This window comes from Takifugu flavidus, chromosome 21 (genome assembly GCF_003711565.1).
Source record: "Takifugu flavidus isolate HTHZ2018 chromosome 21, ASM371156v2, whole genome shotgun sequence".
Lineage (NCBI taxonomy): Eukaryota > Metazoa > Chordata > Actinopteri > Tetraodontiformes > Tetraodontidae > Takifugu > Takifugu flavidus.
Window position 1 is genome coordinate 6,537,500 of NC_079540.1, and position 25,286 is coordinate 6,562,785.

Below are 25,286 nucleotides of genomic sequence, written 5' to 3' on the forward strand. Positions count from 1 at the left end.
GCGTCCAGCAGAGTTGGACTCATGAAGCTGTTCTTCTGCCAGAGCTGACTTAATGAAAACGCAAATGAACGGAGAGCTTAATCCTGCTCTGGTGTCTCCATTAAAGGACAGGCCTGATGAGCAGTGTTGATGCTGTTTATGAGGGCATTCATCAGAATTAGCCACTCTAGTCAGTTACAGCGGGCGTGAGTTGGGAAAGCTGGGGGGGGGTCAAAGGTCAAGTGCATCGACCCTGCAGGGCCCCCCACCCACTCAAGCTGTTGCTTTACCTACATTAATTCTGATGATTAAAAGAACATTTCTGTTGACCACATCACTGAAAGTGGACCAGCTGATGGAGTGGGTGTGTCCAAACAATAGGCCCCTCCCACAACATGCAGCAGATGAGTCTAAGGCTTTTTAATAAAATAACCCTGCTCTGATTTATTCTCACTGAGCGTCCTAACAGATGCACAAACTTTCAGGTGTGAGGCAGAATTGATCTTTCTTTAGTTGCCCCGCTTTATTCCAACATTCTCTTTGCCGATTTCATTTTCAAGACCATAAATGTGGAGCTTGGAGATAATTTCATGAATAAAAGCGCCTGAAATCCTGCACGCGCCCCAGTTCTGTGTAACAAAGGATTCAGATATCAATGCTCTGTTGTTTCAGGGAATTCCAAAAAGTAGCCCACCCCTCCAGGCGAGGGGGGGTACCTAAGGACCGAGGGTCTGCTTCTGCAGAAGTGCAGCAAAACGTGCCGCTGCTGCGGTTTGGCCAGCTCGCACTTCGGTGCAGAACTGGTCCAGAGAGGCTTCGGGATTCTCAGCAGGAACCGTCAGCTGCTGTGTGGTGGGATGACTGGTGGGATGACTGGTGCAGCAGTGGGAGCAGAATTATTCACGCTTGCACTGCGGGAACGTCCCCAGTACGTGACGCTCGTGTGAAAGTAGTCCCTGCTTTCAACCAAAGGGCGGATGAATCTGATCAGGCGAGGGAAGGGACCAAATCACCGTCAGCCTGTGAAGAATCTGAATCAGGCTTTAGCAGTGTGTGAGAAGAGCGCCATCTAGGTCCTAATCAGGTTGTTGCAATCAACGTGTTACCACGACGATGTCGCTGCTCCCGCACTTGTCCAGGACTCTCCAGTAGGTTAAACATTTCTGTTAAACAGGGTTGTGACTGATTTCGACAGAGAAGTTTAGTTATTAACATCAGCCGTGTCTAACGATGCACGTACGAACTTTCATTTATTGCTTCTGCTGTTGCTGGATGCAGCGAAATGCATTATGGGATACCTAGCTCTCCCAAGTCTACACAAGTCATATCTGATGTGTACTTGATTAAAAGGGGCGGAGCAACCACACATCCAGGCACTTGGAAGATAGTTGCCATAGTTAGCGTAGCATACAAACATGTAGCTTGTGTTTCAAGGTTAGACTTCTGATTGCTGCAGGGCGGGTTCAACACTAAGACTCAAACATTAAAGCAGTAAAATGAGCGCTGACCCAACTGATCCTCGCGGAGCAGAGTTGGAATTGTGTCAGAAAGTAAAAATAAGACTTCAAATATTCATCCTCAGATCTCCCATGGCTGCACCTTCAGCGCTGATTCCAGCTCTCCTCAGTTCTTCACCTTCCCGATGAACTCACCCTTTTCTGAGCGTTCTCTCTTTCAAACATTTATTTCTACCCAAAAAAGTAATTTGTTTAGGGCAGGAGGCGAGCATCCTCAGAGCTTTCCCAGCATCCCAACAAGCTCTGGGGTTGATATAAAATGACGGGAAACGTTGGCGGCGGTGACTGAAACAAGACGGACGTATCGAGCCTAGGCAGGCTAATGCTAGCATGATGAACTTTCACCTATATATAACACATATAGAGGTGCAGATGTGTAATTTAGGTCTCAAAACACTTGTTAAATTGTTATAAACATGAAACTAGAGAAACTATTTCAGTCCTCATGCACGTGAAAACTTACTCTAGACAGTGTCTAAATAATAATTCTGTCACATTAACTCTACAAACTTCCGATGGGCGCTATAGTTTAGCGTAATCAGTATTAACTGTGTTACCTGCAGAGAAACTGGAGGATTTTGATGAGCTAAAGTCAGTAGATTTAATACGTAGAACCAATTTTTGCACCAATATCGAATTTAACAAGAATTTTCTCAAGAAATTTCAGATCCTAGTTTAAAAGTCAGTATAGCTCCAGTTACATCAGAGGATTAAAGTGCTTTTTTCCCCCCATATTTGTCTTCGTTTGGCAGAAATGAGCTTCCAATGTTCATAAAGTCATATTAGCAGGTTTATGGAACACAAAAGTCTGAACTGGCTTCTGGAGATGTGGTAATGTTGCAAAGTAAGTGATTTCATCTCTAAGCTAACATGAAAGTTAATGGTTTGTAATACAGATTTCTAGAAAATCCTATGAATATGGAAACAGTTTTGTGATATTAAACATAGATCAGAGCGCATGCGGACTGTAGGAGGAAGAGGGGGACATTAACGAAATGATACTGCTGCATGTAAGAAATATACTCTAATTAAAGTCTGATTATCTAAATACCACTGACAGCAAAGTGACTCGTAAAATGACAAAAAGACGAATGAAGAACGAGGTTTATTGTATCATTTAGCCAGAAAGTAATCATGTTATGGCTTTGGGAGCAGCATTAGCAAATGAAACGCCTGTTCAAGTGACTTCGCACGTTGCCGTGAGAGTGTGTCCACGCCGCTCTGCAGGTTTCTCCCTCAGCTTTATTAGACCTCTGACGTTCACAACAGCCCCATAAACATGAAGCAAGATGGCCGCTTGTCTGTCTGTCTGTCTGTCTGTCTGTCTGTCTGTCTGTCTGTCTGTCTGTCTGTCTGTCTGTCTGTCTGTCTGTCTGTCTGTCTGTCTGTCCAACCATCCTCTGATGATTAACAGCTATTTTTAAAACAACGCTGAAGGCCGAGCAGCCGACCGCTGAATGTTTCTTCTAAATTTATGCTGGGAAAAAGAAAAAAGCTGTTTACCAGTGTGTGTGCGTGAACACACACACACACACACACACACACACACACACACACACACGCACACACACACACACAGGCGCACCTCATAAAGACACGAGAGATGAAAGATGTTTTTACGTTTTTAGAGCTAAAATTACTGCTGTCGTTCACGCCAAGCAAAAAAAACCCAAACAACAACCCCAAAACTAAAAATAAATCATCTTTAAAACTTGTCGGTGTTCAGGCACTTAAAGATCATCAAAACTAATCTAATGTCGTTTGTGGCAGACAAGTGAAACAACAGGAGGTTAAAAGAAAGAGTGGAAGCATGAATAGATGCATGCAGAATGTTCATGCTAGCATGGGTGGCTAATATAAATACCCAGATATGACAAGACGAATAATGATGCACAGAAGTTCCTTTTTATCATTTACAACAGCTTTTATAAAGTTTTACAGTTACACCATCGGCTTTAGTTGCCATAGCAATATTGGGAGACCGTGGCTCATCACAAGCTAAGCTAATGTCGTGGAACATTGAGTACTGAGTTTAAGTTGGTAAACTCATCAGGACAGCTAATATTAAGTGAAATGCACCATTATTGTCAACCAAATATTTGCCGACTGACAATGACAAACAACCGTGATGCCTTCAGGGCCAAATGAACTCATACTGTATCTCATGTTGTTATTAGCAACTACAACATTTAAACTATTGAACTTCCCGCCAGTATTTTATAATGCAATTAGGTTTCAATCAGCTCTCCATGGACAGACACTACCTGAGGAAACTTGCCAATCACCCTCACGATTGTTGACGTCACGTGACTAATGTTGAAGGCCTAAAATGTTCCCGCTCTCAGTCACATGTTTGCTGTCAGCGGAACGTTGATGGTTCACGTAACGCTGCAGCAGCATTGAGGAGAGGGAAAAAGGGACGAGGAACGATCCAAGAACGGTCAACTTAGTTTCTGCATTCAACACGTGTCGTGAGGAAGTGATGAGGAGAGATGAGAGGGAGGAAGAGGGGGGCGTTGCTAGGTGACAGAGCGTACATACTGAATTTTAACCGAGAAAGAGAGATGGAGAGAGAGAGAGAGAGAGAGAGAGAGAGAGAGAGAGAGAGAGAGAGAGAGAGCAGCAACATGTAGCCGCGCCGCGTGGAGGAAAGCTTCAAACTGTGCGCGCGCGTGATTATCAGTTTCTTGCGTGAAGGAGGGGGTGAAATGTTTGCGTTCCATCCCGAGGACATTATCCCGCAACATTAGAATCGATCAGGCTCTACATGCCGCAGGAGCTGTCCAGCGGAGGGATGGACGGCTGGACTGTGCACGGAGAAAAGCCCCGGAGAAGAGGAGAAGAAGGAGGAGAAGAAGAGAAGCGGGCTCCCGCAGACAGTGAGTGCAACCTTTCCTTTTCTCTCCCCCTTCCCCGTTTGTCACCCTCAAGGTGAAAATGTTGCGCCGCGTCTCGCACAACTGTCCCCGGCTTTGCCCTTCACGTCCCGGCTGCTGGCTGCCCAGGTGCCGCCGCTGTGCGCGTACGTGCCGGGGACGTTCGGGGTGCAGCCGGCCGGTGCGAGAAGCTTTGACCCCTCTGTCATTGATGCGCGCGTGTCCTTATTAGTGGCATCACTTGCACCCAAAGGGGCTCATGCATGTGCGGACCTTTGCGCAAATCTTTTCGACCCCCCCCCCCCCCCCAACCAACACCACCTCACGCATGAAGTCAGTGCGCAACTTGGGAGTCCGTGACAGGAGATGCGGGCAGCTGTGATTCAGATGTGACATTTCTGAAAACCCGCATACCCGCCTGAGCTCGCCGTATGCAGGCATCCCGCATCCCCAGCCGGTTGTTGCGCATACGTTCTGCCCTCTCCAGCGCCCCCCCCCCCACCACCAACCTCCCCCCCCGTTATTAGCTGTAGGGCAGCTATCAGAGTCTGGATCAGTGTGTTGGTGTGCACATCAGCAGCTGGCACACCGGCAGCACTGAGCAGCGTGTGTGGAGATCACTCCCGGGACAGACGGGGAAAATTGGGATTCAGCGCCCGCAGCAAGCAGCCCCATCTCCACCCATCCATCCCTCCGTCCTCACATCCAACCTCTTCTTCTTCTTCTTCTTTATCTCCTCCTCGTTACAATTCTTGAAAGCACAAAGAAAATAAAAAAAGCACTCACGCTGATGATGATGATGCAGTTTCAGGTGTGTGTGTGTGTGTGTGTGTGTGTGTGTGTGCGTGCGTGCGTGTGCGTGTGTGCACATGTGATTCAACAGTTTGAATGGGATTTTCAGCGTGAACCCGCTCTGGTTGTGCACGTTCCCTTCATCCTTCCCTGCGTTACTGCAGGAGTGTGATCGATCGGGTCACCAGCTGCCAGTGCGACATTTGCAGTAACACATTTTCTGCTAAGCAAACCTTTAAAAAACGGCTTTAAATTCCTCCTCGTGGCATCTGGAGAACTCTGTCTAAGGATCGGAGCGGCCGGGATGTCATCCCACCAAACGGGGGTCTTTTGTGGGCCCGCCTCTGCTCTGTTATCCACCTGAGCCTCCACGTTTGGTTCTGATGCTGCGTTTCAGAAAGGTGGGAAGTGGGAGGCATCCCAGTTGGTGCCTCATGGGGACAGAATTCCAAACTTGCCATGTGAATGTCAACAAATGTAGTTTGTGAGGAAGGAAGTGATGTATGAGCGCCACCTCGTTAGACTTTGCGGAACCTAATTTCTGGATTCTCGCAGCTGAAGCCGAACCGTGATTGTGGGACGCCGGACTGGGGCCTCCACGGGAAAAATCTCATTGAGGATTCTGTCAGGAGAAACTGTGGCTATGAAAAATGCTTCCATGTTTGGTTTAATTAGCTGGTTCGCTGGTTAAAGCTCTGGATGAGCCAGGACCACCAGCCCCCCCCCCCCCCCCCCCCCCCGAGACATCCCCAAGCCTCGGCAACATCTGAGGCTGCGCGCTGCATGTGTGAACAGTGATGCCAGGCTGATGCTGAGCCGATCCTCAGGAGATGCTCTGATGAACGTAGCGCCAACACTGGTGCACACACAGCCGTTGGGATGCTTCCACGGGAGAGTTTTGATTTGCACCCATTTATATTCCAAAGATGTAACAGATGTTTTGGGTTGGAGCAGCAGAAATGAGCAACTGACCCCAGTTTGTTGCAACCAGATGAGAGATAGCCAGAGGAGCTCGGGCTTGGGCTACCAGAGAGGAGGAATGGAGATCAGGTCTGGTCTTAAAATTACTGCTGTCATCCTAATCTCATGGAGAGGACACGTGTCGCCTTCACCCCAAGAATCACGTCTCATCCCAGCTCACCTTAGCAACACCGAGTGGGTTTAGGGGAGGACTGGGGAACCAACCATGATCTGTCCACCACATCTTCTCCAACGTGTCTGAACAAACCAGGTTTAGCTGATGTGAGCGGCAAGAAACCACTAACGGTTTAAACTTTATTGTGCTAGCATGTTTTGCTCAAGAGCTCCTAGCGCTGACTGCTTAATGAAGGTCAGATCCAAACATCAGCATAAATCCGTCCTTCAGTCAAGGGTTGAGTTTTCCACATTTTGTTTAAAATAATGATTATCTGCACATAATCTGGAGGCGGTGACGTCATGAAGGGAATAATGATCCATGGCTGTATCTCCAGATAAATGTTGGTCTTGTCTATGATGAGCCTGATGACTTAGAATTGGCGCCCGTTCAGACGTTCAGCTGTTTTGTGCAATGACCACCTGGATGGAGGACGGACACTCTGCTGTCTCAGGGGATCCATGGATCCACGTCTGGCTTCCTGGATCGTACATCCGGTCAAACTAAAACCGTTAGAGCCACCAACTGTAAAAAGAGATTATTCAACAACACCTGTAACTTTGCTTTCTGTTTTGCTCATCGTACCTGAGATAACGGAGGAGGCGGGGCTACTTCCGTCCCCACCCCCACCAGCAGGGGGCACCAGAGCCGTTTTTTGCTCGCTACAATCGATGGTAGAATTCGGTCCAGGTTCAAATGTGTGATTAGGGCAATCAAGATAAGGGTGAAGAGGGAAGATGGAGGTGAGAAAGGAGGGATGATCTGGAGTGGAGGAAAAAGGAAAGAAGTGAAGAAGTGGAATCAAACGTGCCAGCTGCTGTTCTCTCCTACGACTAAAAGCTGTCATGTGGCGTCACTCCCAGCAGTTCAGCACAGCGACGCAGAGGCACTGGAGCTGGACGTCGTCTGTCTGTCTGTCTGTCTGTCTGTCTGTCTGTCTGTCTGTCTGTCTGTCTGTCTGTCTGTCTGTCTGTCTCCATCTTCCATTTCCTCTGCTTCTTTTGTTTCTGCTCTACAATCACGTTTCACTCTGACGCTGTCTGAATTCTTCATTTCATTCACATAATGTTGTTGAAACACAAACTCTGTTTGTGTGTGTGTGTGTGTGTGTGTGTGGGGGGGGGGGGTGACAGAGAGGGAGAGACTGAGATTGGCTAAATGACTTCAGCCATTTTGGATCTATTTTTAGGAGTCATCTGAACTGTTTTTGTTCTCCTTTATTGACTTTTCTCTTTTCTCTCATTTCACATTGATTCTCTTTCTTTCTCTCATCAACATTGAAACTTCTCTATTCATGATTTTCTTTACTATTAATTGTACCTTTTTATTCTTTCTTCTTCTCTTTCATCATTTTTTCCATTTGACATCATTTTTTCCAAGTTTTCTTCCTGTCCTCTTCTTCCTGTCCTTTGATTTATATTTCTATTTTTCCATCCCAAATGCACTTCTTTTTCATATCTCTCTTTCCTGCACCTTTCCTTCATCACTCCCCCCTCCCTCGTTTATTTATCCCTCCTCCCCCCCTTGGTCGGACCATTCATATCCTCCCCTCTTTATCGGTGTCCTCCGTCAGCTCAGCCTGCTGAATGGGAGAACAGGGAGATGAATGAACTTGCATTCGTGCCTGTGTGTGTTTCATCATGTAGGGCCGACCCCCCCCCCCCCCACACACACACACACACACACACACTCACACACTCATCCTTATTCTTCAGGGCTCTGGCCAAAGTCAACACTAAGGAGGAAGCTCAGGTGGCTCAACTGTTTTTTGTTCCTCGCCATGAATGTAGAACATCACTGAATCGCCCGCTTTTCTCTCGTGCGGTTCAGCATCTCTATAACCTCCAACCAGGAAGTGGATGTTTGGTGTCTGGGCAGGTCGCGCAGGTGACCGGGGGGGAAAGAACAGCAGGACGACAGATGGGTCGGCTGAATCAGCTTTAACTGCTGCCATCCAACTTCCTGGAGAGAGTCATTCGAGGGGAGGGAGGAAGTTGAAGGGAGGAAGGGTTACAACATAAAAATGGGAACTATGGAAGAAATGGAAAAAAGAAATTAGCACTTGCAGGTTTACCTGCGACAGCCACAGTCCAGGCTGCAGTTACCTACGCCCCCGCCTCCACCCACAACACCATTCTAGTGATGGTGACACCATCTCTTTTCCATCCCGTCCCAACCTCCTTCCTAATTCTTGTAGAATAATGCTTCAATTCAGAGGTTTGCCATCTAAAAACCCATTAAACTGGAAACCCAAGTCTCTGATTTAAAGTTTCTGAAGATTCTGGCCTCACAGTCCTACTAATAAAACCAGTCAACTGTGAATTTAATAAACTGGAACTGAGATGGTGCATTTTTTCATTCAAAACCCCATTTTGTTCGAGAGCTCTTTAGTTGCTGTAGGCCAGAGGGGGCGCCACCTAGTGGTCAGACTACAGAGCCTCGGCCCTGCACAGCCCCCCCTCAGAGAGTCGAGCCGGTTGCTCCTGATTGCACAGCGGTTGCAGAGACGCCGTTGTTAGTGAGGTTGTTGGTCTCAGTCTGAGATGAGACTTTATTTGTGTCGGGGATCTGTTTTTCCTCCCCGGCTGCATATTTTAAGGTAGACGGAGGGAGGATTAGGAGGAAGGGGACTGGATGACACGCAGGCTTGCAGCATTTCTGGGCCACGTTTGAAACCAGGACGTTTCATTTACACGCTGCATTATGAGGCAACAGACACCAACAAGGCGGTGGGGAATTAACGTGGCGTCGGCATCACGATTAAGGCCGACGCCATGATTTCTGCTGTAATTTCTTTAAAAGCACCTGACACGATTTTGGATGGAGCTGCTTCCCGACGGCCACTGGATCGCGTGCGTTCTGAGCGGCACCATCAGATATTTGAAGAAAAGTGTGAGGAAGCACCAGAGTGCTGCCTGCAGCAGATGAGCAGTGGAGATAAAGTTGAGTCATTTCTATTAAATCCACATTTATTACACACACCAGACCGACGCCTCCATGCATCAGCCCTTTATCTCCGCCGGCCGGTGACGCCGCGGCTCCTCCTCCACACGTTCTTAATGGAGATCAGATTGTTGGTACTCCTGGAGCCGCCTCAGCAGGCTGTTCGACATGAAGGAACAGCGGCTGGCTCTTAATTAGCCTGCGGAATATTGACATTCCTGGATTATTTTAAACAGGCTGATGCTTCCAGCTCCTTCTGCCCCAAAGGACTTTTCCACAAGTGGTTTTCCTTCAGCAGGAGTTCAAACGCTCAATCTTGACCTGTAAAATGCGCAAACCTGATAGGACGTCTGAGGTTCTATCACCTTTACCATTTACTGGACCCCTGAAGCAGGTCCAGCCCCAGCAGAGGACCCCCGGAGGCCAGCCAGGATCCCATCGTCCTTTCCCGTTCATTAATGAACGAGGCTGCCCCGGGTGGCATCTTTGGGGTGAGAGATGTTCCTCTGCTGTGGACCTGGAGGCTCTTCACTGTTGATCCCCGACACCTGAACGTTGGACTTTAAACAGAGAGGTCCGGGTCCTGTGCAGTTCTTAATAGATTGAATTTTGGATGTGAATCAGCTTTGCTGTTTAATTGCACAGGAGGGGAATCAAAAGGACATTCAGGGGAACCTTCTGGAATTGAAGGGGCTCGGTGGGCCGACCTGTTGCTGCAGAGCTACATCAGCCCACAAATGTGGTTTGAGCTGAATCTGGGGGGACGAAGGGACAGGGATGTGGGGGACGGGGGTGCGGGGGGGTGGTGGTTCCGTGTACGTGTAACCCCACCTGTGATGTAGCACTCAGAGACAAGGGCACCTGAGAGCGAGACCAGGGCCAACGATGACAACAGGAGCAGAAAGGACGAGGCGGGGGCCGCAGTCGTCCACCGAGGGACATGCGTGGACAGTTTTCATGCAAATGTTTTATACTAAAATCTCAGTCACGTGAGAAGTGGCAGCGGCCATTTAGAGCTAACGTGCACTTTATCTTTGCATTTGCGTCGCCTGAACTCCTCATTTGCCATTTCATTTTCTCTTCCTTCCATCTGCATTTCTTTGTCTGCCCCCCCCCCCCCCCCCACCACCCCCCCACCGAGCCTCCTGGGCTGCCTTTTACTCTGCGGCCACTCTACATTCTTGACTTTCTTGAGGCTGTTAGCCTGCAGCCCGTCCATCCGCTGCTAAAAAGCTTGTTGAAGGCAGCTTTTTTCCAGTGCGACTCTGTCTGCTGTGAAAGGCTCAGCCTTCACTTTGGACGGAGGCTCCATCCCTCACGTCGGCGCTCAAGGTTGCACCGGCTGCCGCACTGAATGCAATGTGATCAATTAGTTGGGTTTTAAGCTTGCGCATGCCTGACGGGGGAGACTGAACGAAAGACACTTTCCCGATGCCTAAAGACTCCTGCCAATGTGCAGACACGCAGGAACTCAGCCTCCAGCTGTTCCTTGTGTCCCCTGTGCTGTACTGGGCCAGAACAAGTGTTTCTGAAGCCAGGCCGTGGTGGAGACACAGGAGCCCAAACCTGATTGTGAGAGACTTTTCCTCCAGGTGTAAAAAGGTTTGCAAGGCTACATGGATTTGTACTTTTGTTCCTCTAACAGCTCACAGATGTATTTATCCATTTTTTGCTGGTGGCAAAGTGAATCCTGTGGCAGCACCAGAACGAGGCATCTATTAAAGTACAAGAGCTGCATTTACAGCAGAATTAATAAAAACACTTTTGTAGACTCATCAATGGTTTAATTGTTCATGGTTTTATTATATTAAACTTTAATATCACCAAGGACCAATGAGACCTGCAGATGATTGTTGAGATCTCTCTGTGTAGGACGACTAGCTTGAATGCTAATGCGGTGGTAGCAGAATTATTGCTTAGTTTTTACATTACTTGTGTTTTCTAACTGGTGTTTTTATTTTCAATCAGTGACGCAGCCATTTCACAGGCCAAAGACGAGAACTGAACTGACACATTTAGCATGACAAATCCTCCGCAGGAGGCTGATATTAGGTAATTTGCTTCAGTTTAAGCGTTCTTTTGTCACTGCCGAGCGACATTCAGCCTTTGCATGCTCGGTTATTGGGCCGCCATTGTCTTTTGGTCAGGGGAGGACAGATTCCAGCCGTCCCTTTGGCACCGGATTGTCTTGTAAATTCTACGTCCCTGCAGCCGGCCTGTTGGAAAACATAATCTCTGTCTCTGGAGTCTGTCGGGAGGAGGACTAATCTGGCAAATGTGGAGATTCGCTCTTGTCTCTGAGGTCACTGCATGAATGGAAAACTGCTCTGGGAGCCAGCAGAACAACCTGGGTCAGAAGTTTCAATCATACTGCTGCTGGAGTTTGTCAGGAGCTGCATTCATCAGCCATTGATTTCAGTTTATGTTGCGGGTCCATTAGCAGTGCTAGCAGCAGGACAATGCTAAAACGAAAGCATTCGTCACCACTAAACTGAGACGCTTGCTTGGAATTAATCTTACATTTACAATAACCCTCAAACTAAATGATCAAATCCATATTTACGGCATATTTTATCTCACATTTTTAGGATGACCAATGTTGGGTTTGGAGGTATCGGCCTTGAATGTGGACTCTTATCTGGGATAAAAACCCGTTTGACTTGCTTCCTGTCAGCGCTGCCCGTGGGATTCAGCCAGTAAAATTGTTTTTATTGACTCTAAATGATTTAAATATCCGATCAGCTGTTGGACCTCCCAGGTTCTGTTGCTGCGACACGGCTCAGCCAAGATATTCCAGAATAGATGAGGAGAAGATACAAATCACAGAGCCCCTCTGGTGCGTTGTGACCTTGGAGGTCGCCGATTTGAAATGGGAACTGAGCAGAGTTGTGAGCAGGAGGCCGTAACTCAAGTCTGAAGGGAAACAGGGAGATGGGTCAGTGTCCACGTCATGCTTGTATCACACAACCATGCTAAAAGCCAGTAAAAGCTTCTCGTCCACCCGTTGTGTCATATTTCAGTGTGACTGGTTGAATTCATTGTTGCTACTTTAATAGCTTCATAATGTAAACAGAGAGATGGATAATTGTGTCACGCCGCTCCAGCCCAATAATCCCTCACATTAAAATCATTAGAATAAAAGGCTCCGCTCGCTGCCTGCCAGCCAACTTCTGCCATTTGTGTCTCTAGAAGTGAAAAACCGCCCTGACATTTACGACACGTAAATAGCTTCATCGCAACACTGAACGCCAGCGCGCACATGCGACTGGCGCGTCATGTGTGCTGAAACACGGCTCACGTGCAGCCAGTGGGCTGAGGCGGGGGGGCCGCGCTGCCATTTTTCATTCCTGCAGACACTGTTGGTTCGAGCTCTAATTGAATTTCGCTTCGTCTCTTCCTCTGCGGCTTCAGAGGGTCGTTTCTGCCCACGGCCGCCTCTGCAGATGCCCCCTCTGCCCAGAGAGCGGCCGGCTAATAGGATGATAAGCACCATTTGCCTGAGAAGGTCTCTAGTTCTACCTAAATCCCCTCTAATTCGCTCGTTTAACCCACCTCAGGAACGTCCTTTTGTTCACGGTGGGCGCTGATGAGGACGCTCTTACGTAATCGATCGGGGGTGCGCCATCGATCACTTCCTTTCTGCTCCTTCGCTGCACTGAAAATGTTTTTTTCTTCCCTGCTTTACACCTTGGTCTTTGTAATACTGGTGAGTTATGAGCTGAATACACATGCTGCCACGTTTGGGTGATTTTGACATATTAGCTGAATCATGATTAGCAAACATGCTAACATAAACACTTTTCGGAGTTCCAAGAACGTGAAGGTTCCAGCACCAATTCCAACTCCACCGCTGAGCCGTGCTTTAGCTACTCTCTTCTAAACCTGAATGAAAGGTGGAGCCTCCTCCTGTTTCAGCCTGCTCGGCTGGAGCCGATGTTCTGTAACCAGCAGTGAAACCGACCTTGAGAGTTTCCTCTGTATTCAGGCTGCATCCTGCTTCCAGATCAGAATGGATCTGGTGTGATTATGTGGAGTGGGTGTTAATAATTCACACCCTCAGTCCAGCGGAGGAGCTCTGTGTTCAGCTGCTGCTCGCCCGTACCTGACGGCTGTAAACATGTTTGCATTTTTGAGGAAGTCTCATCAAACGTGTCTCAGCTGATCTCAGATTGGTTGTCCTGGCTTCTGTTAATTGATGGAAAAAGCCAATTATTCATTTCAGATGTATATGCTGTATAAAAATGTTTGCCTTGATTCTTATGGCGTCTTCCATCGTTCAGTTGAGGATGATTGGATTGAATCCGATTCTGCCTGCAGTACCACGGGTGGCCACTAGAGACCTACAAATGAACGCAGAGTTCTCCTAACATGAGTTTATCACTCACGTCTTGGCACTATTGTAGAGAAGGTACTTAAAAATCTCCACGATACACTTGCAGTGTCACCTGAGCTCTCATTTGAATATCTGAAGCTTAAAAAATATGAGTCACTTCTGTCTTTTATCACAACCCTTCAAGCTTTTATAAAGGAGACTGGCTGCAGAATTAAACATGGCCTACAGGTAAGATACGAAAAGCCCAACACTGTTTAATACCCTTCAATACGAGTGCCTACTTTCACATACTAATTCACTCTTAAAAACACTGGAAATGAAGAAAAGGCTTCATTTAAAATTACAGTGTACAGGGTTCATTTTTATGGTGACCTGTAAGAGACCAGCAGACCCAGTAAGAGACCAGCAGACCCAGTAAGAGGTCAGCAGACCCAGTAAGAGGTCAGCAAACCCAGTAAGAGGTCAGCAGACCCAGTAAGAGGCCAGCAGACCCAGTAAGAGGTCAGCAGACCCAGTAAGAGGCCAGCAGACCCAGTAAGAGACCAGCAGACCCAGTAAGAGGCCAGCAGACCCAGTAAGAGACCAGCAGACCCAGTAAGAGGCCAGCAGCTTGACTCAACAGCTTGATCTTTATTAGCATTAATTACATCCTGGCGTGGAGAATGGTGGTCAGCATCACAGCAACACGCCGCCGCCGCCGCAGCTAATTGGCTGCAGCTTGTTAGCAAGGAAACGTTGGTTTGAGATTTAATGATTATTGGACCTAAATAGGAGTGTGGCCAGTTGGGAATGTCAAGTAGACAGAAGCTGTAAATGAAGCGGTTTTCATTGACATTCTGTTAATATCACACACACACACACACACACACACACACACACACACACACACACACACACACCACACACACACACACACACACACATGCTGCTGATGCTACTCTTTATAAAAATGAAACGTTTCATTGACAAAACACGATCTTTAAGCTGTGAGCAACTCCATGTTCCATCTTCACACCAGGTTCTATCTCCACCTTTGTCGTCTTCTCCCTCTTCCACAAGTATTTTAGTGCCACCGTCTCGTCCTCCATCTTTCCTTCAAGACACACTTTTTACTGCAACTTCCTTAGTCCAACCCACACGAGACTCCAGACCCGCGTTCAGCTCCAACTTCTCTGCTGTAGCATAAATAGGAATGATCAATACGTCCCAGAAACCCATCTTCACTCACAGAGGGACTCCAGCCGACTGAAGAAAGGGAAACTCCCCGTGGATGCCAAAGGTAATTTCAGAAATTTGCACACAAATTGGGCACAATTCAAACTTCGCTGGCCGTAAACAGCAACCAGGCCGACATGATGTGAAGGACATTTGAAAGATTCTGACATGAGAGCAGACCCTTTTCTTTTTTTTACAGATGTGAGATGAAAAATGGGCAGGATGGTTATTTTTCATGGAGTTCCCAGAGAACAATTTCCATTTATCAGATGTTCTGTGTGACCCGGGCGATGGGTGGAACTGCTGATAACTCTTGACTTTAAGGAGAAGAGGGATCTTTTATTCATGTGCTGACCTCCAAAGTTACTTCTTGGATGTCAATGGAACTACAAAACCCACCTGAAGGCGCAAGATTCATCATCAGAATCAGAATCGGGGCTTCTTACCCTGAATTTCCCGCAGCTTCTCTCACATGTGGTGCTCGAGGCGTCTGTCGACGTTGATTTATGCTCATTTTCCCATCAAATCAGTTGTGGAGGTACAAATTTGGCAGCTGTCAGAGGGCTGAGTGACATCAGGAAAGGACACGAAGAGTGAACTCAGGCTGCGGTGGGACAGCTGGATGCAACATTGGTGCCTGGTGGCGAAAAAAATCAAAAAATCTGCCAGTGTGAGGATTAAGGTGTCATCCACACATTTGGGTACACAAAATCATGTGTGACAGAGCAAAACCAGCTAAAGTTAGCACAGCGGAGGTGCTCATCCAAGAGAGGAACATTTTAGCTGCAGGAGAGGAAGAGTCCACTTTCACTAGGAGAAATTAGCAGGAATCGTCATGAAGGGAGACCCTCCTGAAGCTCTTTTGCAGCTTGAGCTGAGCAGAAACATCCAAGTTAGCCTCAAATATCAGCAAAGGTTGGTGCCGTCCTACTGCAAGGTCACACCAAAACACAGCTCAGTCTGATTGTGAGAGACAGATTCATTTGCTCTGCGCTTGTTCCTGCGGCACCCTCAGACTAGCTAACCTTCTCCTTAATGAAGATAAAAAGTCATGCATACGTAACCTCCCAGCAACATGCACGTTTCAGTGGGATGACACTAAAATATTCTTTGAATTATGATGCTGGAACGCTGCCTGAAAACAGAGGAAAGCTGTTCTATTTTGGAACAGTCAGAGCTGTTCCTCGGTAAATCTGCTGACTCATGCTTATAGCGAAGGCATGTTCAGGTTTTAGGAGAGCAGCCTGAGCTCAGCGGTGGCTCTAATAGCTGGATCGACACAGAGCCACGTTTGATCAGTTGTCAGGATGGAAACACGCGTGGAGGGGGTTCTGATCAGCAGCACCTCGGAGCAGAACTCTGTTCAAACAGGCTGGACACCTCTCAGGTGTTCCGACAGGTGTCTTCAGTCTTGAGGGTGTTGGCACATCTGTCACGTTAGCTCCGCCCCCAGCTGAAGAGGGTCTACCACATTGCTCAAGGGTAGCTACCCCCCCCAGCTGAGAGAGGAGAACACGGCCTGTCTGCTGAAGGAACCGGATCAGTCTCTGGAATCTGGAAGCATCTATTTAATTTCATGTTGATTTGGTGCTCTTGGTGCTTCCTGGAAGCAGACTGGCTGATGGACACGATGAGAGGGAACATTGCCGACGATAACGTTCCCTCTCACATTTGCACGGTTTCTCCACAGCATCTCTTCACCTCGGCTCCCTCAGGGACTATTTTCACTCTCTGACATGACTGTTTTTATGATCCTGTTGTTTAGGTTGTGACCTTTAATCCCTTTCCTCTTGTAATTCGAGGGGTGCGAATTGCACCTTCCTCTCTAACACTCAATAACATGAGCACAAGACTCTGACAGGAGAAGTTAAAGGCCTCCGAAGCCTTTGAGGAGTCTGTTATAGCACTTCGGAATGAGCTGTCAGGGCGGGCATGCGCGTTTTCCTTCAAAGTGACGGAGAAGGAGCTGCGGCTGCTGCTGGATTCATCAGGTGAACCACGGCTACCTGTTGAGAATCAGACCCCAGCAACGTCGCAGCCAGTCACAGGGGTTGTTGATAAAGGTTCAAGGGCCTGATTTGCTGCGAGCTTAATTACACGTTCAAACTCGAAAATTACATTTTTCATTGCTGGGCATTCTGTGGGTGATCAACTCAGAAAATGAGATGATTGTAAGCAGCTGCAGCGACGGTGGAGGCGTCCTTATTTACAGAGGCGTCTGCGTCTTCAGTGCTCTAAACATCACCGTCTCATTTGCTCTGAGTTGACTTCTTGCTTTTGCCTCCTTCATTAGGTTCACACTGACCCATTACCAGCTCGCCGGGGCCTCCAGGCAAACGCCGTTAACTCCCCTGGGTGCCGGACAGTTTGGTGAGCCGTCGCTACGCCGGATTTGGTGACAGGGTGAGTTGCCACAGATGATGTCATCAGGCCGGAAAGTTCAATATCACTCTTCACAGTTTGGTGTAAATGGATGTGCGCGTGTGTGTGTGTTGGGGGGGTGTCTGTCGGCTGGTGTGTCAGAGTCGGTCACACGGCGAAGCCTCGTCCCTCAGATTGACTCTCCCCGAGCTGTTTATCTGTATCATCGTCTCTTCATGTCCTCTGACAGACTAGTAAATAATTCATTTTTGGGATGATGAAGACCTTGTGGGTGCACACACACACACACACACACACAAACACACACACACACTGTCATGTGTTTTCCTGTTCCCGTGGACTTTAAACGCATTCATTTTGCTTGCACGCGCTGGTCAAACACGTGGCTCTCCAGGATGCTCCAGGACCACGACTGAGTCACGGCGTCGTCGTGTGTATCCTCTGAGCCGTAGCCGACCCGTCCTCACAGCCAATAACCTTGCAGCCTATTGATTTCTGCAGTCTTTGTGTAAACCCTTGATCGGATCTCTTTGTCACACTGAGAGAGACATCGCACTGAGAGGGACCATGAATGGACGACATCACGGCACCTCCACAATAAACGTGGATATTTGTTGAGCTGAAGGACAGGAAGGCTGAAAAGAAAGAAACGCATGTTAAAACTATTTGCCGTTTTGTTTGCTGCATTGGAGCGTCACATCCGGAGGATCTCGGGTCAAACTGCCAGTCCAGTCCTCTTTTAAACAGGAACCTGTGAGGAGACAGGAACTTTGGGATTAGGGTGCAGCTTTGAACCTTTCTGACTGGCTGAAAATGTAGCTACAGCTAATCCCCCAAGACTCCAGAGGTAATTACTGAGCAACGATTAGAGCCGCTGTTGCACAAACGTCTTAGAACGTTAGGTCTGAGAACAAAGGAACATGTGATCTCCAATTCCTGCCTCTCAAACCTTCTCAGGGATACCCTTTGATGGACTCTTGTGCTAAATGTGATGATGGTAGAAATGTTAAAATCTACCTGTTGCCTCGAGCTCCGTCCATCTTTACATCCACTCCGAGGGCTTTGGTGTCCTGTTACATCCCACCGGTGAAACTTATTTTCAGCAGTAATGGTGGAGATCAAAGCTCTAGGAACTTCAGAGACCCTCAAACACATTTAGCAGCCTCTCGGTTCGGGTTCACGCGTGAGTGGATGCAGGAAAGCTGCAGTAAGATAACAGGGTCACAGCCCAGTGCTGCTGTTCCACAGATGAAACCCTGCGACATCAAACACGACACAGGCAGCTGAACTTCCTGGTTTGGTTCTAAGTCAGAAACCAGTGCAAGAGGAGAGAAAGATCCTGCCGTGATCCAAGTTAAGCTTGGGAGAATAAAAATAACAAGGGCTTCATTAGAACGACAGGTCACAACTGAAAAGGAAATAGTTCCACAAGATGAGTTAAAAGTGACAAAAATAGAACTTCAGAGGAAACCCAAATCAGAGATGATCAATATTAGCGGCTACGCTACGCTGCCAAGATAATTCTAAAGGTTTTGGAGGTGGGAAAAAAGTATTTTCTATCTTAATTTACCACATCAGAATCACCAAGACAGTGGATCAGGGGACCCTCCCAGACCTTGAGCTTTGTTCCTGGAGCCATTTTCACAGTTCCTATTGATCCACAACACATTTCCATCACCGTGGCCACACACTTTACCCACAGTTCATAGCTCCCCGCTGTGCTTTTAATAGTTGGCATTTTAAGCTTTTATTGATCACATTTGAGATTTAGAGATTTGACTTCTGTATTTAATATCATGCGTTGCTATAGAAACCAGAATCAGATCTCGTGCGTGGATCAAGGACGCTGAATGTTGTACATTACGTACTGTCAGAATTGACTCTGTTCTCATTTCCGGCTGATGAATGATCTCTGTAGTCCAGCCTCAGCACAAAGTCCAAGCTCGGATCATCTTCTGACTGTGTGGCCCAAAGAGTTTGGACTCTGATTCGTTTAAGTTCTGCCTCGATCACCAGCAGAGCGCAGCTGCAGATTATCTGCAGAATAATTGTCCAATGGTCCCTTGAGGAGAATCCAGATTGTGTCCAACTGGTCTGCACGCAAACGCAGCGTCCTCCAAACCACCGTCGTCACAGACGTCCTGTGTCTGTTGAACTGGAATCATGACGGACAGACGGGTCACGCACACAATAAACATTGTCTTGGACAAAGCAACAACATGTTGAGAACATATGCTTCTGTCTCCTCAAACACACACACACACACACACACACACACACACACACACACACACACACACACACACACACCACGCTCACAGCCTGATCCCCCCCTGGCTGCCAGGGTCACCTTTACCGTCTGGTTGACCCGCCATGGAGAGCAGCCGGCTGCCAACATGGCGCCTGGAAGCTTGTTGCAGTCTTCAGAGATCAGTAGGGCCATAACTGGCTTTCTGGTGTCCACAAGGGCCCAGTTTCCAAATGGGAAATCAACAAGTTCCTGGAATAAAGATCTAACCAGACCTACTTCTGAAGAACCAGCGCTGGTTCTTCAGAAGTAGGTCTTCCTTCAGCTCTGAGGACCTGCTCCCTTGGGAACATCCTCTGTAATTTTTGACTTCTTGGGACATTGCTGATGTTGCTCCATCTTCTTCTGCTGCTGTTCATGCTCAGACATCAGGAGTTTAAGTGCATCTTCAGAATACTGGTGCAGGGTTCTTCACAGTCACAAGGGTTCCACTCAGAAATGCGTCTGTTTTGCAATCATGGATAATTGCCAACTCCTAATCAAACAATCTGCCTCAAGCGGTTGATCAGGCCAGGAGATTGGCAGCTCCCTCTTCTCCCACCATGTGAACATGAGGGCTGGCGAGTGGTTGGCAGATGGCTCCCCTCCTCTGTCTGAGCGCGCCGCTTTAATCCCGAGCCACACATTTGCTTATCGGGGCCACACTTGGCTAATGCTAACGCTTGGCTAACGTTACTCGTCATAAATATCTCTCTTGCCCTCTGACAGTTCCTGGCTAAAATCGAGGTGACGTTCATCTACGTCAGCCGCTGACGGCCACATTTGTTTTGATGGTTTGAAGGAAACGCCGCCCCTCCGCTAACTCTGGTATAACTTCTCTTCGCCTCGTCCGTCTTTCTGCCGCCACCGGTTCTCCATCTGTCATGTCTTCACACAGGAAGGTGGCGAGAGGAAGTTTTGGCAAGCCTGATTCCTCGCCAGGTGTTTTATTGGTTGTCTTTTTTTGGACGGGCAGCCTTACGGGCACCTCTGACAGCGGGAAGATGAACTGTGTGGAATGATGAATCTGTCTGTTTCACAGAGATGCTTTTTTCTCCTCTCAGCCTCAGTGATGGAGGAGCTGCTGGCCAAATTGTGCAGAGCAGACGTGAGTGAAGCAACCCTTTCATTAAATCTGACATGGTGTCCTCTCCAACCTTCCACTGTTGGGACCAGGAAAACCAGTTTGGCCTATTTCAGTGTGGCCAAAGTGTTCAGGAGCAGGTAGTTCCAACACGCAGCTTCTCCTCCGCACTGAGACTCAGAAATGAAACTAACAAGTAGTTGTGGGTGCTGTTCTGCTGCTAGTTGGACTTTTTCCCCAGGTCACGGTCCTCAGAAGGTTGTTCTGAAAACAGGGATGGCCGACGGAGCATTACGAGCACTCGGAGCCCTTCCAGCTCCGCAAGACGCTGAGACACACGGCCCTCTTTAGCTTAGCAGTGGTGTGAAATCGAGTATTTAAGCAGCTCTTTCCTGAATAGAAAGTCGTTTGGGATTAACAGGCGTCCCAGATTTCCAGTTGATGGTTTTGTGTCCACCAGTTTCCCCACATGCAGGCTGTGTGTCAGCTGCTTTTCCCAGATTTTTGCGCTCCCATAATCAGTGCATGGTTTCTATAGCGATGGTTGGATGACATCATCTGCAGCCACGCATCCGACACCCTTATACATCATTAAACAGGCTGAACAGACGTGTCTTTAACTACACTGTATGTTTGACCTTTGAACTGGTGTGGGATTCATCCACCATCAGTGACATCTCGCTGGTTTTCCTGCTTTACTGCTGCCCCTGCACCTCTCCAGCCTTCTTAAACACAGTTTCTGAGTAATTCCATCCTCTGCTGTGTTTGTTGTTGGGTCTTGTCCTCCTGAATGCAGCACTTGACTTTTTTAAGCTCAGCCATAAAAACCCACAAACACATAAACATGTCTACGGTGTAAAAGGAAGAGGAGATCTTCCTCCTCGGACATACTGAGCCTGAGCTGCTTGTAGGTCGTTTCTGTTTCTGCAGGAAGTGAGCAGCGTCGGCGTTAAATGTGGTCAAACCAGCGTTTTCTCCTGGTGAACAACAGAAAATGAAGCGGGATCATTGAATGCTGTTATTGCACAGATGCTGGGTAAGTAATCCAGGCTACAATGCTAACATGTCCCCCTAAAAGAGTGGCTCCACATAACGCACGGTTCCAAATGATCAATGTAGTAAATGTTAAGGGCTCGATGTGAACGACCTTTGACTTCTTCAGCCCAAAAGTCTTTGAGAAAGTTCAATATTTGGTTTACTCACAGAACATGAAAGGAACATGAAGGTCGTCACCCAGACCTGAGATAACAGGGACTTAGAGATGCAACTCGGAGGTTGGGAGATTCCGCCGGTTCGCAACAGCGAGACACGAGTAATGTCTCCTGGTGACAACTGACACACCAGTCTGTCGAGGTGTTAGTCACAAAAATGCCGTTAAATAGTTCACGTGCACGAAGCCAATGCTGACCAGGACCTCAGGAACGTCCCTTGTGGGATTTAGCCCTCTTGTTTTGTTACACAGCTGGAAAAACAAATCTTTAAATTAATAAACCTGCGGCCGCATAAGGAAACCTTGTAACTGTGAAATAATTAGGGATGAGCACGGTGGTTAGCGTGTAACAACTCGACGAGAGTCCATTAACCGTCTGCCCCCTGGAGGATGCCGGCTGTCAAAATAATTTAAAATAAAATGCAAACGCACACACACACACACGTGTTTCAGTGCTTCTCCAACCACCTGAACACAGGTCACAGATCAGCCAGCCAATCACAGCCCCCCCAGTCCAGCCTGTCGCCCCTTTGCTTCATCTCTTAAAACACTATTAAGGTAATGACCGCTGAGAAAAGCACCTGCAGGGGTCAATAATAAGCAACTGTTAATTGCTCTGCAGTTTTGTGCCCTCGGTGTCTCATTAATCTCATCAGAGTCTCCTCACATTCACAGCTTCTCTTAAATGCACTCGTTTATCGTAAGGGAAAAAAAACCTGCAGCTACTTTGTCGTGCTGATGAAGAAAATCATCATCAGGAGCGAACACGCCTGTGTAGGCGCAGGTGGATGACTTCTATCAGTTTCGTTACGAAATGCACGGTTTTCCCTGGAGACAGAGAGGACAGGAAGGACGTCTTAGGCGGGGATGAACCACCAAGTTCTTCTCCTCTTCATCACATGGAGGCGTCGTCTGGTTTCCCCTCACTCTTACTCAGACTCCTCCTCTTAAAATTCAATTTCCTGAGTTTGTTTCAGCTTCCTTTGACTCCTCCGGGCTCTCAGTCTGTCCCCACAAGCAGAACCGCTGTAATGTTTCCTTCATCTTTGGACTGTTTTGTCGTGTCACTTTGATGGTCCACGCCGACACCTAATTCATTTCTCGGCTCCGTTTATCTGCAGTCAGCTAGCCGGCACGCCTGAAAATCATTTCAAACTGAAGATTTTCAACGCTGTCATCTAGCCTTTTACTTATCACCCTCGCTACATCCGCGCCGCTCAGCACGCGCAGCTTCAGCAGCTGCCTGCTGTCGAAAATTGCTTTCATGCAAATGTGGTGGGAAAATAAAGAGAGGTGTGTGTTTTTGGGGGGGGAGCTGTTGTGTTACCTTTGGAAAGTAATCAGCTTTGAAATGAAAAGGAAATACAGGTGGGTGGTGGTGGCGTGTGTGGCAGGGGGATAGAAGGGTTGACGCGCCTCTGTGAAACAACCTGTGGGGATTTTCAGCCCATAAACTAACGATTGTCTGTCATCAAGATGAATTTAGGCAGCGTGCCAGCTGAAGGCTGCCGTGAGCCTCCGCACTGCAGTTTTCAAACCATTTGATCACATGAAAGTATTAAAAAATGTTGTCTGCTGAGATTGTGCGATAAAAAAAAAAACGGATTGGCAGAAAATCCCTGTCAGCTGAAAAGGGACGACGTTTGATCACTCTGCAGCGTTAAAGTTTGCCAACATTTGCGCCTTTACTTGTCCGGCACCTCGGGACAATTGGCTGTCGCTGCCCCACGGCATTGTGGGCCGGGAAGCAGAGCAGCCCCCTTTTTCATGTAAGAGAATTGCTACGAACAATTAGCTTAAAAATGCTAACGGTTGCTGTGTTACCTGTTTACTGAGAGGTTACATTTTTTTGAAGGACACACGCGTGCTTAGTAGCAGGACGTGATTGTCTCCAGACGAGGGTGTTGCTAATCACCCAGAAATGTGTCATCTCATTTTTCATTTTTGCAACCTACAATATCGAGATGTGTTTTCCATCATGATCATGTCAGGGCACAACGACCGGGCAGATCGGTCCACCGTGCAGCAAACGCGCCTCCATTAGCGTCTGTATGTTTGTCTAGCTGGGACGGCCCCTCCGTCATTTTTTTTCAATGAATAATAAAAAGCTGCTGAAGAGGCATTTTTACGCACGCAGCCATTTTCTGCTCCCACGTTGAGGGTTTATTGTATTTGACCGCAAGAGTGAAACACTGCATTATAATATCCTTCATTCAGAGTAAATGAGCATATCCTTCCATGTTGCACTAATATTTATCATTTATGAACAGTAATATACGCTAAGGCCTCTCAATGCTCCTCATTTTACTGATGACAGGACACCCCCCGCACCTCCCGAGAGTGGAGATGCTGCCCAACACAGCTTCGGATTCATTAACTAAGCCAAACTTGGTGCCATAAAGTGGGAAGAGATTTTGAATATTCAGGTATTAGAATGCTGCAGCCCAGCCGAGGCCCACAGAAGCTGAGCTTGGTGTTAAATATTCACCAGATATTTAATAATGCAGCCTTCTGTCTGCAGCAGCAGATGAACCCATGTTTCATAATCTCTTTTATTGGCTGCGTCGTTGTCCTTGGGCTACCTGTTAGCGTGGAGACAGTGGAAATGACTCTTTGGCCTCACATTATCTTTGCAAAGCAGAAGAACACAAATCTTATCAGGGAGAGCTTCGCTAACAAACGTCAGGCCTGTTTGTTTGAGTTTGCAGGAGTTTCTGCCCTGGTTGTGGCGGTTCGTGTCAGCCTGTTCCCTGTCTCTGGCTTCCAGACAGTTGCTGTAAGCCTGCTGTAGGCCATCTGTTTCAGCCTCTCCCTCAGGCTCTCCGTGTGATGTTGTTTTCGGAATCCCTGTAGCAGTGACAGCCTTTGAGTTGGCCACCCGCGGGGCCAGATATAAGGTCAGGCTCATGGACTGTATAGACGCGGCCACGTGACGCCGTCAGCCAAATGCATCATTGTCAAAAAACAAGAGCCAAAACAAACCTTTAGCTGTTGATTAGCCACCATAAGCTTATAGGTTTAGTTAGCACGTTAGCCCACCACCTTATTTACTATGTAGGTTAAAGGAATGAACTTCATCAGCCTGTTAGGATGAATAATTCTATAAATAAAACCACCCCAGACTTCAGTGTAAAACCCCTCAAAGATCCAAAGGCAGCACAGAGACGTATTATCATCAAGACGAGGCAGCGGTAAACCTTCTGGGATGAGGAACAACTTTAACGACTGCGTGTTTATTAGCTGTGACTCTCTTGAAGCCGTTGTTGAGTTGTGATGTTTACTAATAGAAGATGAAGGTTGCGGAGCATCAGAGGTGACACTGGAGACGGGCCCGGAGCCTTTTCTGCTCAACAATGAAAAAGGCGTAAATCAGCAGAGCAGCGAAGAGTGGGAGTCGGCGTTAACAAGGTGGCGAGTATTTAAAGTGTCCCGCACCGCTGAAAGCCTTTTTCATGGCCCCTGGCACAAAGCTTTGGGTCTTCGTCACCAGTCCAGATGTAAGCTCTGTGAAATACAGGGAAGAGGGTGGATTT

General features: G+C 47.7%; 1 protein-coding gene across 2 annotated transcripts in view; it reads left to right on the top strand.

Moving 5' to 3' along the window:
• Positions 1 to 4,042: 4,042 nt before the first annotated feature.
• grin2da (glutamate receptor, ionotropic, N-methyl D-aspartate 2D, a) overlaps positions 4,043 to 25,286 on the top strand; it is a 93,231-nt gene continuing 71,987 nt past the window's right edge. For both annotated transcript variants that reach the window (XM_057020600.1, XM_057020601.1), the window contains exons 1-2: positions 4,043 to 4,375; positions 17,084 to 17,193. The gene's annotated coding sequence lies outside the window, so the exon portion shown is untranslated. The remainder of the gene's footprint in view (positions 4,376 to 17,083; positions 17,194 to 25,286) is intronic.